At 45.3% G+C, this 12066-nt stretch overlaps 1 pseudogene; it reads left to right on the top strand.

Annotated features, from left to right (window-relative positions):
• Positions 1 to 11374: 11374 nt before the first annotated feature.
• Positions 11375 to 12066, top strand: LOC783144 (60S ribosomal protein L13 pseudogene; annotated as a pseudogene).

The following is a 12066-nucleotide window of genomic DNA, read 5'->3' as shown; positions in this document are numbered from 1 at the left end:
ATGGCCCAAAGTAGAAAGGCTCCAAATGTCCAGGAACTGATGAATGGACAAGTTAAATAATATCTGTCTGTGTAATGCAGTATTATTGAGCCATAAAAAAATGAAGTACTGGTACATTCTAAACAGGGATGAACCTTGAAAATATTGAATGAAAGGAGCCAGATATGAAAGGAGAGAGATTGTATGATTCTATTTATATGAAATGTCCAGATTAAGCAAATCCCCAGAGGGAGAAAGTAGTTCAGAGGTTGCTGCAGGCCTGGGCTGTGGGGAGGAATGAGGTGTGAGTGCTACTGGGTAGAGGCTTCTCTTTGAGGTGATGAAAATGTTCTGGGATTACATAGTGGTGATGGTTGCAGAACTCTGTGAATATACTGAAAAACCACTGAGCTGTAAGCATTAAAAGGTGAATTTTGAACTTCCCTGGTGGTCCAGTGGTTTAGACTCCACATTCCCAGTGCAGTGGCTGTGGGTTCAATTCCTGGTAGGGGAAATTAGATCTCACATGTCACATGGTGCAGCCAAAATAAATAAATATATTTTTAAAAGATGAATTTTATGGTGTGTGGATTATCTTTCAATAAAGAAATATTTTCAAAATTTAGTCATGCATAGTATCCCATTATAACAAGGAAAACTGGGCTTCCTCGGTGGCTCAGATAGTAAAGAATGTGCTTGCCACACAGAAGATCCGGGTTCAATCCCTGGGTCAGGAAGATCCCCTGGAGAAGAAAATGGCTCCCCACTCCAATATTCTTGCCTGGGATCTCGCCTGGACAGAGGAGCTTCGTGGGCTACAGTCTATGGGGGTTGTAAGAGTCGGACACAACTGAGCGACTTTCATTCACATAATAAAAAGTACATCTCTTTCTTTTATAGGAAAAACATTTGGAAAGTTAGGTATTGAATTTCTGTATGCAACAGCCATGTCCTGGCTGAATGTGTTTTTACTTATTTGCAGGTTCCATTTGCATTTATTCGGACATTCACATGACAACTATTCCCTGAGCTCTCTGTGATCACTGAGCGCAGTGTGGGAATCGCTGTGTGGAGGGTGTGCATGCAGGATCTCACTCTGTTCTCAAAATTAACCTGTGAATTGATATCATGATTTCCCAGTGCTCAGTGAGGACAAGGAAAAGGCCCACAGGCACACAGTAAGAGGAAGAGCTGAGAACTGAACTAAAACAGCACGATGTTACGGCCCCGACTCTAAACACTGTGGCAACTGGAGTCCTGAGGTCTGAGGCTCCTCCTTGCGAATGAGATGGAGCAGAAATAAAGGGATTGTCTCCAGGGCAGCAGACTGAAGAGGCAGCGCTGCCTTCTCCGTGCTTGTCCAACAATCATTTGTCAAAACTGACCTGGTCCAGGCCAGAGCAATGCTGACACAGGGAAGAACTGGGCAACTACAAACCCCATGACAATCTTCGAAAAGTTGACGGGTTCTTGGCCAAGATCATGGATTGTGACTGAAATGGACCTTCTGGAGACTCAAGTTCTAAACATGATGCTCATCTGCACTCATTCTGGCAATTGGCAGACCGGTGAGGGGTTAGAGTTCAGGACCACAGTGAAGTCAGCCCCAAGACATGACTGCTTCTACAAGACCAACCTGGGCTGGGGCTCCTCCCTTTCAGCAGGAAAGAAACATAGGCCCTGAAGAGTACCCTAATAAAGAACACTCCTATCTCTGTCCACACTGAACGATCAAGGCTGTCTTCCAAAGTAGACAACAAGCCTGTTTCTAATCACTTAGCTCTTATACACATGCGTGTGCCTTAGTACTTATACATACAAGTGTGCCTGTCCCCCCACACACAGTGGTTAAGTCCTAACCATTCTGCCCTTTTCCCTGCTCAGCTGGCCTTTGCAACTTGTGATGCAATCCTGGCTCTCAGATTATGAAGACCCCAGGGTGCTGCGTTCATTTTAGTTCAGTTCAGTCACTCAGTCGTGTCTGACTCTGAGACACCATGGACTGCATCATGCCAGGCTTCCCTGTCCATCACCAACTCCTGGAGCTTACTCAAACTCATGTCCATTGAGTCAATGATGTCATCCGACCATCTCATCCTCTGTCATCCCCTTCTCCTCCTGCCTTCATTCTTTCCCAGCCTCATGGTCTTTTCCAATAAGTCAGTTCTTTGCATCAGGTGACCAAAGTATTGGAGTTTCAGCTTCAGTCCTTCCAGTGAATATTCAGGACTGATTTCCTTTAAGGATGGACTGGTTGGATCTCCTTGCAGTCCAAGGGACTCTCAAGAGTCTTCTCCAACACCACAGTTCAAAAGCATCAATTCTTCAGTGCTCAGTTTTCTTTAGAGTCCAACTCTCACATCCATACATGACTACTGGAAAAACCATAGCTTTGACTAGATGGACCATCGTTGGCAAAGTAATACCTTTATTTTTTAATATGCTGTCTAGGTTGGTCACAACTTTTCTTTCAAGGAGCAAGTGTATTTTAATTTCATGGCTGCAGTCAACATCTGCAATGATTTTGAAGCCCCCAAAATAAAGTCTGTTACTGTTTCCACTGTTTCCCCATCTATTTTCCATGAAGTGATGGGACTGCATGCCATGATCTTAGTTTTCTGAATGTTGAGTTTTAAGCCACTTTTTCACTCTCCTCTTTCACTTTCCTCAAGAGGTTCTTTAGTTCTTCTTCACTTTCTGCCATAAGTGTGGTGTTATCTGCATATCTGAGGTTATTGATATTTTTCCCAGCAATCTTGAATCCAGCTTGTGCTTCATCTAGCTGCATTAGCCAGATGGATGCTGCATTAGCCAAATATAAAAGGTAAGGATGAATTATTCTCCCAGTCCCCCTGTTCTAACACATGCCTTCTTGTGACAACCACAATTCTGCAAACATGGACAGCAATGCCCAGACCTTGATGTATCTGGCTGCAGCCTAAAGCTGGCCCACTCCTGGATCAGGATGACTCTGCAGAAATAGATAAGGCATCAAGCCAAACTTCAATTTGCTTAACCTGTGCCCTCTCCTGGGATCATAACAGCTGTAAACTGATTCAGTTGCAACTGATAGAGATATGTTTTTTAACTTTGGAAACTCAAGTTCCCCATATAGAACTAGATAGTCTGAAGAATAAAATCCTAGACTGGCCTTAATGCTTAAGTGGTTGGGCAGGTCTTAGGAGAGAAGACCCCTCCAAACTCCAAATCAGCCACCCACCCCCCTCGCCATCTCCATCAATTCTCTCAACAGATACATGGAGAGCACTTACTAGAGCAAGCACTGGACAAGTCTGAGCTCATGTTCTCCTGGGCCATTCACTGGGCTGAATTAATTAGTCATGGGATTAATCAGGCATAGCCTTCAAGGTGAACTGTGCTGCACTATGGGACCACAGTCCGGGAAACCCACAGGGTGCTCTTGGAGGTCCTTCATGAAAAAGGAGTGGTGAGAGGTGGGGGGTGGCTATGGGTGAGGTGAGGTCTTCATCCACCTTGAATTAACACTCTATGAACCTAGAATTCTATGAAAATTTTCAATACAGCCTAGACATACACCATGTTTCTGGAACCTGTTATTCTCATGCTAATGTCACACTTTCAGCCATGGAAGCACACCATCTCTATACTATTGCCGGGGTCCAGCCCTGGTGGATCCAGGGAATTCGAAGGGGAGATGGCATCGGCAATCAGGAAACAATTGCTTAATTAAATGTTAATTAAGGATATAAAGAGTGGTTAAATAAGGATAGCTCAGTGAGGAAATTCAGTGGAGAAAAGAGGCTGAATAATTCAGCCAGAAGGTGAGAGAAAGAACGACATAGGGAGACCAAGTTTCGGTGAACAAGGCCCGCACTTTATTTTCCAAAGTAGTTTTTATACCTTAAGTTATGCATAGAGGATAATGGGGGAAGGGGTAGAGTCATGCAGTAAGCCAGGCTTTCTTTCTGCAAACTTATCATATGCAAAAGTTTAGGTGATTTGCATCATCTTCTGGCCCGGAGGCCTGCTAACATTTTAAGACCCTTTCTTCAGAAAATTTATTTTTCTCTAAAGGTGATTAGTCAGGCGCCACCCTCCAAAAGCATTAAAGTTGCATTCCTATAGGACAAAGGTGTGGTGGGCTATAACAAGAAAAAGAATTAACTCAAGGGTCCAAGATTACAAACATTAAAGCTACTACTTACACCAATTATATTAATCAATACACTGCCAGGGACACAGCAGGTAAGGGATATGGAGACTTAGCAGCAAACATTGGCCCAACAAGTGAAAAACCCTTCACCAATACAATTTCTAATCAATCTTTTAACTGCTCAAAGGAATCTGTATTTAGACAGTTTAGAACATCTCATGCCTCTCACAGTTGGGAGGCTCTGAGCAATCACATGTGGCCGGAAAAACCTATTCAAGCAATCTAGAGGACTTCCAAAGGAGTTTGTAGGTTGAAACACTATCACACCCAGGAACTTTATTAACTGGAGCTGTAAGTTAACTCTTTTTTTCAGAGAGAGGTAGTGGGGCACAGCCCCCCATAAAGTCAGAGGTGTAGGTGAGAGCACAAAGCAGAAAGTAGGCAGACTCTGGTTTTGGGGGGAGATGCTCGAGGATTTCCAGGGGGACTCCTGAGGCTCGATCCCGCCTTTGTGTATGCCGAGCCTCCTTCCTCATGACCTTTGCCATGGGCAGAGCTCCTGCTCCCAGCATCTCCCCCTTTTTATTTCTTAAAACAGCCAGAGCAGCTCAGTTGCGAGTTTCTGAATGTTCTGCCAAAGAATCCTGACAATACAAGGAAGAATGATTATGAGAAGCAAAATTAAAGCACCAACAGATTAGACAGAATGTTTTTTCCTGAAATGAAGTTAGAGAAAGTGAGAAAAAAGTCATTAGCTGCTCCAGCGGCGGTAAAATCCAGTCGAGAGTGTTCCAGGGTCTGTATTTGAATATGAAGTTTCCCTAAGTCCAGGCCAATGTCAGAGCTGTTCCAAACACCTGAGATATGATTTTTTATTTTTTCCCATTCATAATCTGTCTCATTTACCTTTAAAGATGTCACGCATATCCACCGGTAATCAGCGTAGCACGACAGAGCCATTTTCACTTTTAAAGCCTGTAACTCAGTCCCAATATGGATTATTGCCTCTTCCAAGGCATCTACCCTCATCTCCAACTTTCTATCTATAGCTTCCTGTGTTGCTAGAGTTAAAGAAACATTTTTAGACATGGTATCAACATATTGGGCAGTATGCACTTGTTGAGTCAATGATATTGCTGCCGCAGTAACAGAAGTAATTGCTGCTATTAAAGCTGATATTCCTAAAATAAGTAAGCCCACAAACTGTCACGATTGCATTAAATCCTGAAGTTGTAATACAGCAAGACTATAGTTATATCAATAAGTGGTTACATCATAAGATAAGGTGGACGTTGTAACACTACAAAGGAGCAAACATTATATTGAGGGTATGCATTGTTCACAAGTCACTACATTGGATCCACCAGTGAAAGTCATATGTACATTAAGTTTTCCAGAATCGTTGGTAAAGAGAAAAACATAAGGCTTCAGTAGTTGTAGCATATGGACTCAGTAGTTGCGACTCAAGGGCTCTAGAGCACAGGCTCAGTAGTTGTGGTGCATAGGCTTAGTTGCCCCACAGCACGTGGGATCTTCCCAGATCAAACCCGCATCCTCTGCATTGGCAGGCAGATTCTTTACTACTGGGCCACCAGGGAAGCCCAAGCATCTTTCTTAAATGAATTCATTCTTTTTGTTTTAATGCAATTGTTCAAGAAGAAAATGTTACCCATTGCCATAAATGGAAGATTATAAGTTGCCATGAATTAAAGGTGTTAAAAAAATAAAAGTTCAACTGAGTAAAATTGAAAGATCCTATTGGCTCTCTTCAGTGATTTGCGAATTGGGCAGCATCCCATCTAGCAGGAAGAAAGATGCTCAGAGAGCTATACAAAATGAAAGACTCTCACAGGCAGAAGGAGATGGGACAAGAGAGTGACTAAATAAGAGTGGATTTCTCTTGGTGTGGTTCCCTTCCATTAAGGGAGGGCACACGACCAGGCAATTCTGGACTGACTCGTCTAATATTCTCTGCCTGGGAGAAGTTGAAGCTGTAATCAAATTAGATATTAAATCTGTTCAGTGACATGCACTTAATGCAAGTGACTCCATTTGGGGATCGGTGTCTCTGTGGACAATTTTCCGCTTTGGGTCAGAGACTCGGCTTAACCAAGAGATGTGATACACATTTCAGGCTGCTTGTAGCTGCCCCTCTGAAGTTTTTGCTGCTCTTCGGTGTGATGTTCACAGGCCATGATGTGCCATGGTGACCACAAATCGTGATGTTCTTTGTGGAATCTCTGTGGTATTCAGGGGTCAGGGTTTTTGATTCACACTTTTTTTTTTTTTTTGGTTATTCTCTTTGTTCCTTTTCTTTTTTAAAAAATTATTTTTTTATTGGCGTATAGTTGCTTTACAATGTTGTGTTGGTTTCTACTGTACAACAAAATGAATCAGCCATATGTGTACATATATCCCCTCCCTTTTGGACTTCCTCCCCATTCAGGTCACCACAGGGCATTAAGTGGGGTTCCCTGTACCATACCGTACATTCTCATTAGTTATCTATGTTATACATGGTAGCATATGTATGTCAATCCCAATCTCCCAATTCTTCCCACCCTCTTCGCTCCTTTTCTGATATTCCAGCCTTAGGGAGATCATTTGCTTGGGGGTTAGTAGCTGTGAATATGCGGTTCAAGATTTTGAGAGGATACAACACACCAGGGAGATTACTCTGATTACTATAAGCCAGATAATTCCCAATCCCTAGAACATACCCTAAAGCTGTGATCTTCAAAACCTTAATCAGTCAAAATCAAGTAAGTCAAGAAAAGACTCCATTGAAAGAATCACTTTCTTAAGCCACGTGGCTTGCTCAGAGACTTCATGCTCGGGTAATGTTCAACTTCCCCAGAAGACTTAATCCAGGTGTCTCAAGTGTTCTGGACCACAGCACAGACATCTATTTGTTCAACTAAAAGATAATCAGTGGATGCTTTATTATCAAGAACAACCTGTTCAGAGAGCCTGAGGATTTTTGTTGGGTAGGGGTTTCCCAGGTGGTGCCAGTGGTAAAGAACCCACCTGCCAATGCTGGGGACATAAGAGATGCAAGTTTGATCCCTGGGTTAGGAAGATCCCCTGAGAGAGGGCATGGCAACGCACTCCAGCATTCTTGCCTGGAGAATCCCATGGACAGAGGAGTCTGGTGGGCTCAAAAAGAGTCAGACACAACTGAGTGACTAACACTTTCAGACTTTCAGCCATAGTGTTAGCAGAAGATCTTGCAATCCCCTCTTTGTTTTTTTTTTTTAATATTTATTCTTCACTGTGGCATATGGGATCTAGTTCCCTAACCAGGGATTGAGCCCAGGCCCTGTGCATTGGGAGCAGTTTTAGTCACTTGACGACCAGGGAAGTCCCCAGATCCTGCAATATTTTTAACAGTTGAGGAGAGGTTCCTGATCATAGCCTCATTTGCACTTACTACCTGGAAGAGTAGTAATCTGCCTTCAGTTCAGTTCAGTTCAGTCGCTCAGTTATGTCCGACTCTTTTCGACCCCATGAACTGCAGCACACCAGGCCTCCCTGTCCTTCACCAACTCCCGGAGTTCACTCAAACTCATGTCCATCAAGTCGGTGATACCATCCAGCCGTCTCTTCCTCTGTCATCCCCTTCTCCTCCTGCCCCCAATCCCTCCGAGCATCAGAGTCCTTTCCAAGAGTCAACTCTTTGCATGAGGTGGCCAAAGTATTGGAGTTTCAGCTTCAGCATCAGTCCTTCCAATGAACACCCAGGGCTGATCTCCTTTAGGATGGACTGGTTGGATCTCCTTGCAGTCCAAGGGACTTGCAAGAGTCTTCTCCAACACCACAGTTCAAAAGCATCAATTCTTCGGCGCTCAGCTTTCTTCACAGTCCAACTCTCACATCCATACATGACCACTGGAAAAACCATAGCCTTGACTAGACGGACCTTTGCTGGCAAAGTAAAGTCTCTGCTTTTGAATATGCTATCTAGGTTGGTCATAACTTTTCTTCCAAGGAGTAAGCGTCTTTTAATTTCATGGCTGCAGTCATCATCTGCAGTGATTTTGGAGCCCCCCAAAATAAAGTCTGACACTGAAGCTAATATTGAATCATGAATGCTTCCTGATAAATTCCATTTGAGTCTGTGTCTCAGGGCTTGAAAGGCATCAGCCATGGAGGTTAAGAAAACGTGAGGGTCTGGAGACCACACAGGCATATTTATTCAGTCTGTCTTTTTGTACAGAGTTTGGGATCAGAGGCAGGAAGTCAGACAGGGAAATGGACCACCCCCCAACCCGGGTCAGGTTGTCTGATACAATACAGAGGGGGGCTGAGTTTGTTCCAGGGAAACTGAGGCATTGGAAATCAGGATAAGTTTGTGACAGGAAAAACTACAGAATCACCACCATCGTAACAAATCCAACAGTCATCTGGAAGTTAGGTAGGTTTAGTTGCTCAGCTGTTTGACTCTTGTGACATCAAGGACTGTAGCCTGCCAGGCTTCTCTGTCCATGAGATTTCCCAAGCAAGAATCCTGGAGTGGATTACCATTTCCTTCTCCAGGGGATCTTCCCATCCTGGGCATTGAAGCCATGTGTCCTGCATTGCAGGCTGACTCAACCGACTGAGCCAGTTGGATTACTGTTATTTGCAATGTCAGATATCTAAACAACAGCATTCTCTTTCCAGGCCAGAACATGACAAAAGGTGGACAAAAGATCAAAAGGCTTCCCTGGTGGTACAGTCATTAAGAATCCGTCTGCCAATGCAAGGGATACAGGTTCGATCCCTGGTCTGGAAAGATCCCATATGCCGAGGGGCAACTAAGCCTGTGCACCACAACCAGAGTAGTCCCCACTTACCTCAACGAGAGAAAGCCTCTGCAACAACAAAGACCCGGCACAGTCACAAATAAATAAATCTTTTACAAGTTAAAAAAAATTAAAACAAATTAAAAAAAAAAAAAAAAAAACCTTCATGGTGTAGGAATTAGGAAAAGATGGTTAATTAGGGAAGGAGAAGTGAAAGAAACTTTCCGGGTCCAACGTCTTGGTAGGAAGCAGTCTACTTCAATATCAGCTACTTTTCCTAGTCCATTCAATTTTGAAGTCTCTGGCTAGTGTGCAGTTCCTAGAGTCTAGAGGAGTCCTTTGAAGTTGATAAATGAGGACTCAAGGTTTAAGTCCCTGATATTTGGCTGTCATCTGGGTATTGAGAAGTTGCTATATAAAAGGTTCCCTTCCAAAGAGATCAAACAGCAGTCTTTGTACTTAGTGACTCCAAATTAGAAGGGTGGGGAAAAAACTTGAAACTTTAGTTTGGAGAGTCATGGCCAGATATTTGAGGAAACTAGAATTCAGGATCCAGTCCAGTTTACAGGAACATGTCTGAGATTTATCTTTGAATCCATAACACTTAGCATAGTGAGAATAAATGAAATAATGAACAAAAGGAAGGAAGGATGGAGGAATGGGTGGATGGGTGAATAATTAGAGCCAAAGATGATGGAGAGATGGAGTCCCTTTACTGTAAGGACATTCTCTCCAAAGATCCTTGCCTGGAGAGGTAATGAGTTCCCTGACCCTGGAGTTGTGTAACAGGAGGCTGAGACTTGGCAGGAACACTGTAAAGTTAATTTAGGCATCAGAAGGGAGACCGAAAGAAATTTAGGATGCTTCCAAAATAAGAGTATGGAACTTTAAATAAGAGCATGGAAATAGAAGCCCAGGGAAATGAAAAGATTTGCCCTTAATTCCCCAACTTGGCATCTGTGGGGCTGGGAGTCACTCTGAGAGTTTTCCAGTTGTTCTGAGGACCCCAGACCAAAGCCTCCCCTTGTCCAAAGGCTTCCGTCTGCTTGTGCCTGCCTTGGGAATCTCACAGAGCATGAAAGTCAGAGTCCAGGAAGGGAGAAACTCTTACGAAACAAGTTGTTTGAATAGTCTTTGGTTACCTGTAATTGGAGAGTTTTTGTCCTGGCTGTTAATATATTGATATAAGAGGGCAAACTCCGTGGGGAGAGTATCTTAGACGTGGCCAGGGGTGGGGGTGGGGTGAAGGCGGGTGGCGAGGGCAGGAGCTGGGGCCAGAGATGGAGAGGGCGGGACCTGGAGGGGGGCAGAGCTGGGAACGGGACCGCGTTGCCCCTCCAAACTCCTAGAGACCCGCAGCGACACGGGCTGCGCTCTTTCTGTGCTGTGGCTGTTTGCTCTGATCCTGACCTCGCTCTCCACTTCCACGGCTTGGAATGAGTACTCCTGAAGTGCAGAGAGCAGGGCGACGTTTGGAAATATTTAGCCTGGACAAGGTGCCAGAGATGCATATAGGGTAAATGTTCCCTAGCAGCGGTGCGCCCTCTGGACTTGGAGTTTTACATCCAGCCAATCTGGTGGCCTCAAAAGACACAGGGGAGGGTAAACACCCCAAGTCACAACTGCACGGGCTATGACTCGTGCAGAGAAAAATCAGCTAAACTCCTGCCTGGCTGTTGAGAATGTGGGAGAGCATCTCCTACTTCCCTCTTGATTATTAGTATAGTGTGTGTGTGCATGTGTGCGTGTGTGTGTGTGTGTGTGTGTGTGTGCCAGGCGCTCAGTTGTGTCTGACTCTTTGCGACACCATGGACGGTAGTCCGCCAGGCTCCTCTGTCCATGGATTCTCCAGGCAAGGATACTAGAGTGGGTTTCCACTTCCTTCTCCAGGGGATCTTCGCAACCTGGGGATCACACCTTCATCTCCTGCATTGCAGGTGGATTCTTTACCATCTAAGCCACCAGGGAAGCCCCGATTGTTAGTATGGATGAGGCCAAATCATGGAGAGTGGCTCACCAGAATATTATTATCGACTCTGGAGCCTGGATGTGTGGGTTCCCATCTGGCTCAGCACTTAGTAGGTGTGTGTTCTTACTCAGGGGATGTCCCTTTGCTGTGCCTCGGTTTTGCACATCTAAAATGGGAGTGACAACGGGGTTGTCATTGGACTGTTGTGAGATTGAAATGGGTTGTTTTAAAAAGTGCATGGAATGGGGAAAGTGAAAAAAAGGGGGGGATTCATAAATAAAGAAGTTGTTTTAACATGCGGTGTATTAATAGACACTCTGAAGTGTGGTAAAGCCCATGGATCAGGAGTCAACTGCCATTTAAGAGGTAAGTTTGTTACTCCCCGTTCCCCAGAGGAGGGGGCGTGACGCCACCTGATGGGTGACAAGGTAATGCACTGGGTGTGTCAGGGGGCAGAGGAAGGAGGGAGGAATTGGGGGTAAGAACTTTATCTGGGCTTTCCTGGCCGTGAGCCCTCGGAGGAGGCCTTTCGGCCGCAGCCATGGCGCCCAGCTTGAATGGCATGATCCTGAAGCCCCACTTTCACAAGGACTGGCAGCGGCGTGTGGCCACGTGGTTCAACCAGCCGGCTCGCAAGATCCGTAGACACAAGGCCCGGCAGGCCAAGGCGCGCCGCATTGTCCCACGCCCCGCGTCCGGTCCTCTCCGGCCGGTGGTGAGATGCCTGACGGTCAGGTACCACACGAAGGTTCGTGCCGGCAGGGGCTTCAGCCTGGAGGAGCTTAGGGTGGCTGGCATACACAAGAAGGTGGCCCGGACCATTGGGATCTCAGTGGACCTGAGGCAGCAGAACAAGTGCATGGAGTCCCTGCAGGCCAATGTGCAGCAGCTCAAGGAGTACCGCTCCAAGCTTATCCTGTTCCCCAGGAAGTCCTCGGCCCCCAAGAAGGGAGACAGCTCTGCTGAAGAGCTCAAACTGGCGACTCAGCTGACAGGACCTATTATGCCCATACGGAACGTCTGTAAGAAGGAGAAAGCCAGAGTCATCACAGAGGAGAAGGACTTTAAGGCATTTGCCAGTCTCCACATGGCCCGCGCCAACGCCCAGCTCTTTGGCATCCGGGCAAAAAGGGCCAAGGAAGCCGCAGAACAGGATGTTGAAAAGAAAAAATAAAGTGCTGTTGGCAACTTGTGATAAA

Source organism: Bos taurus, chromosome 18 (genome assembly GCF_002263795.3).
Source record: "Bos taurus isolate L1 Dominette 01449 registration number 42190680 breed Hereford chromosome 18, ARS-UCD2.0, whole genome shotgun sequence".
NCBI lineage: Eukaryota > Metazoa > Chordata > Mammalia > Artiodactyla > Bovidae > Bos > Bos taurus.
The sequence above is the reverse complement of the archived record's forward strand: the minus strand, read 5'-3'. Positions and strand labels throughout refer to the sequence as shown.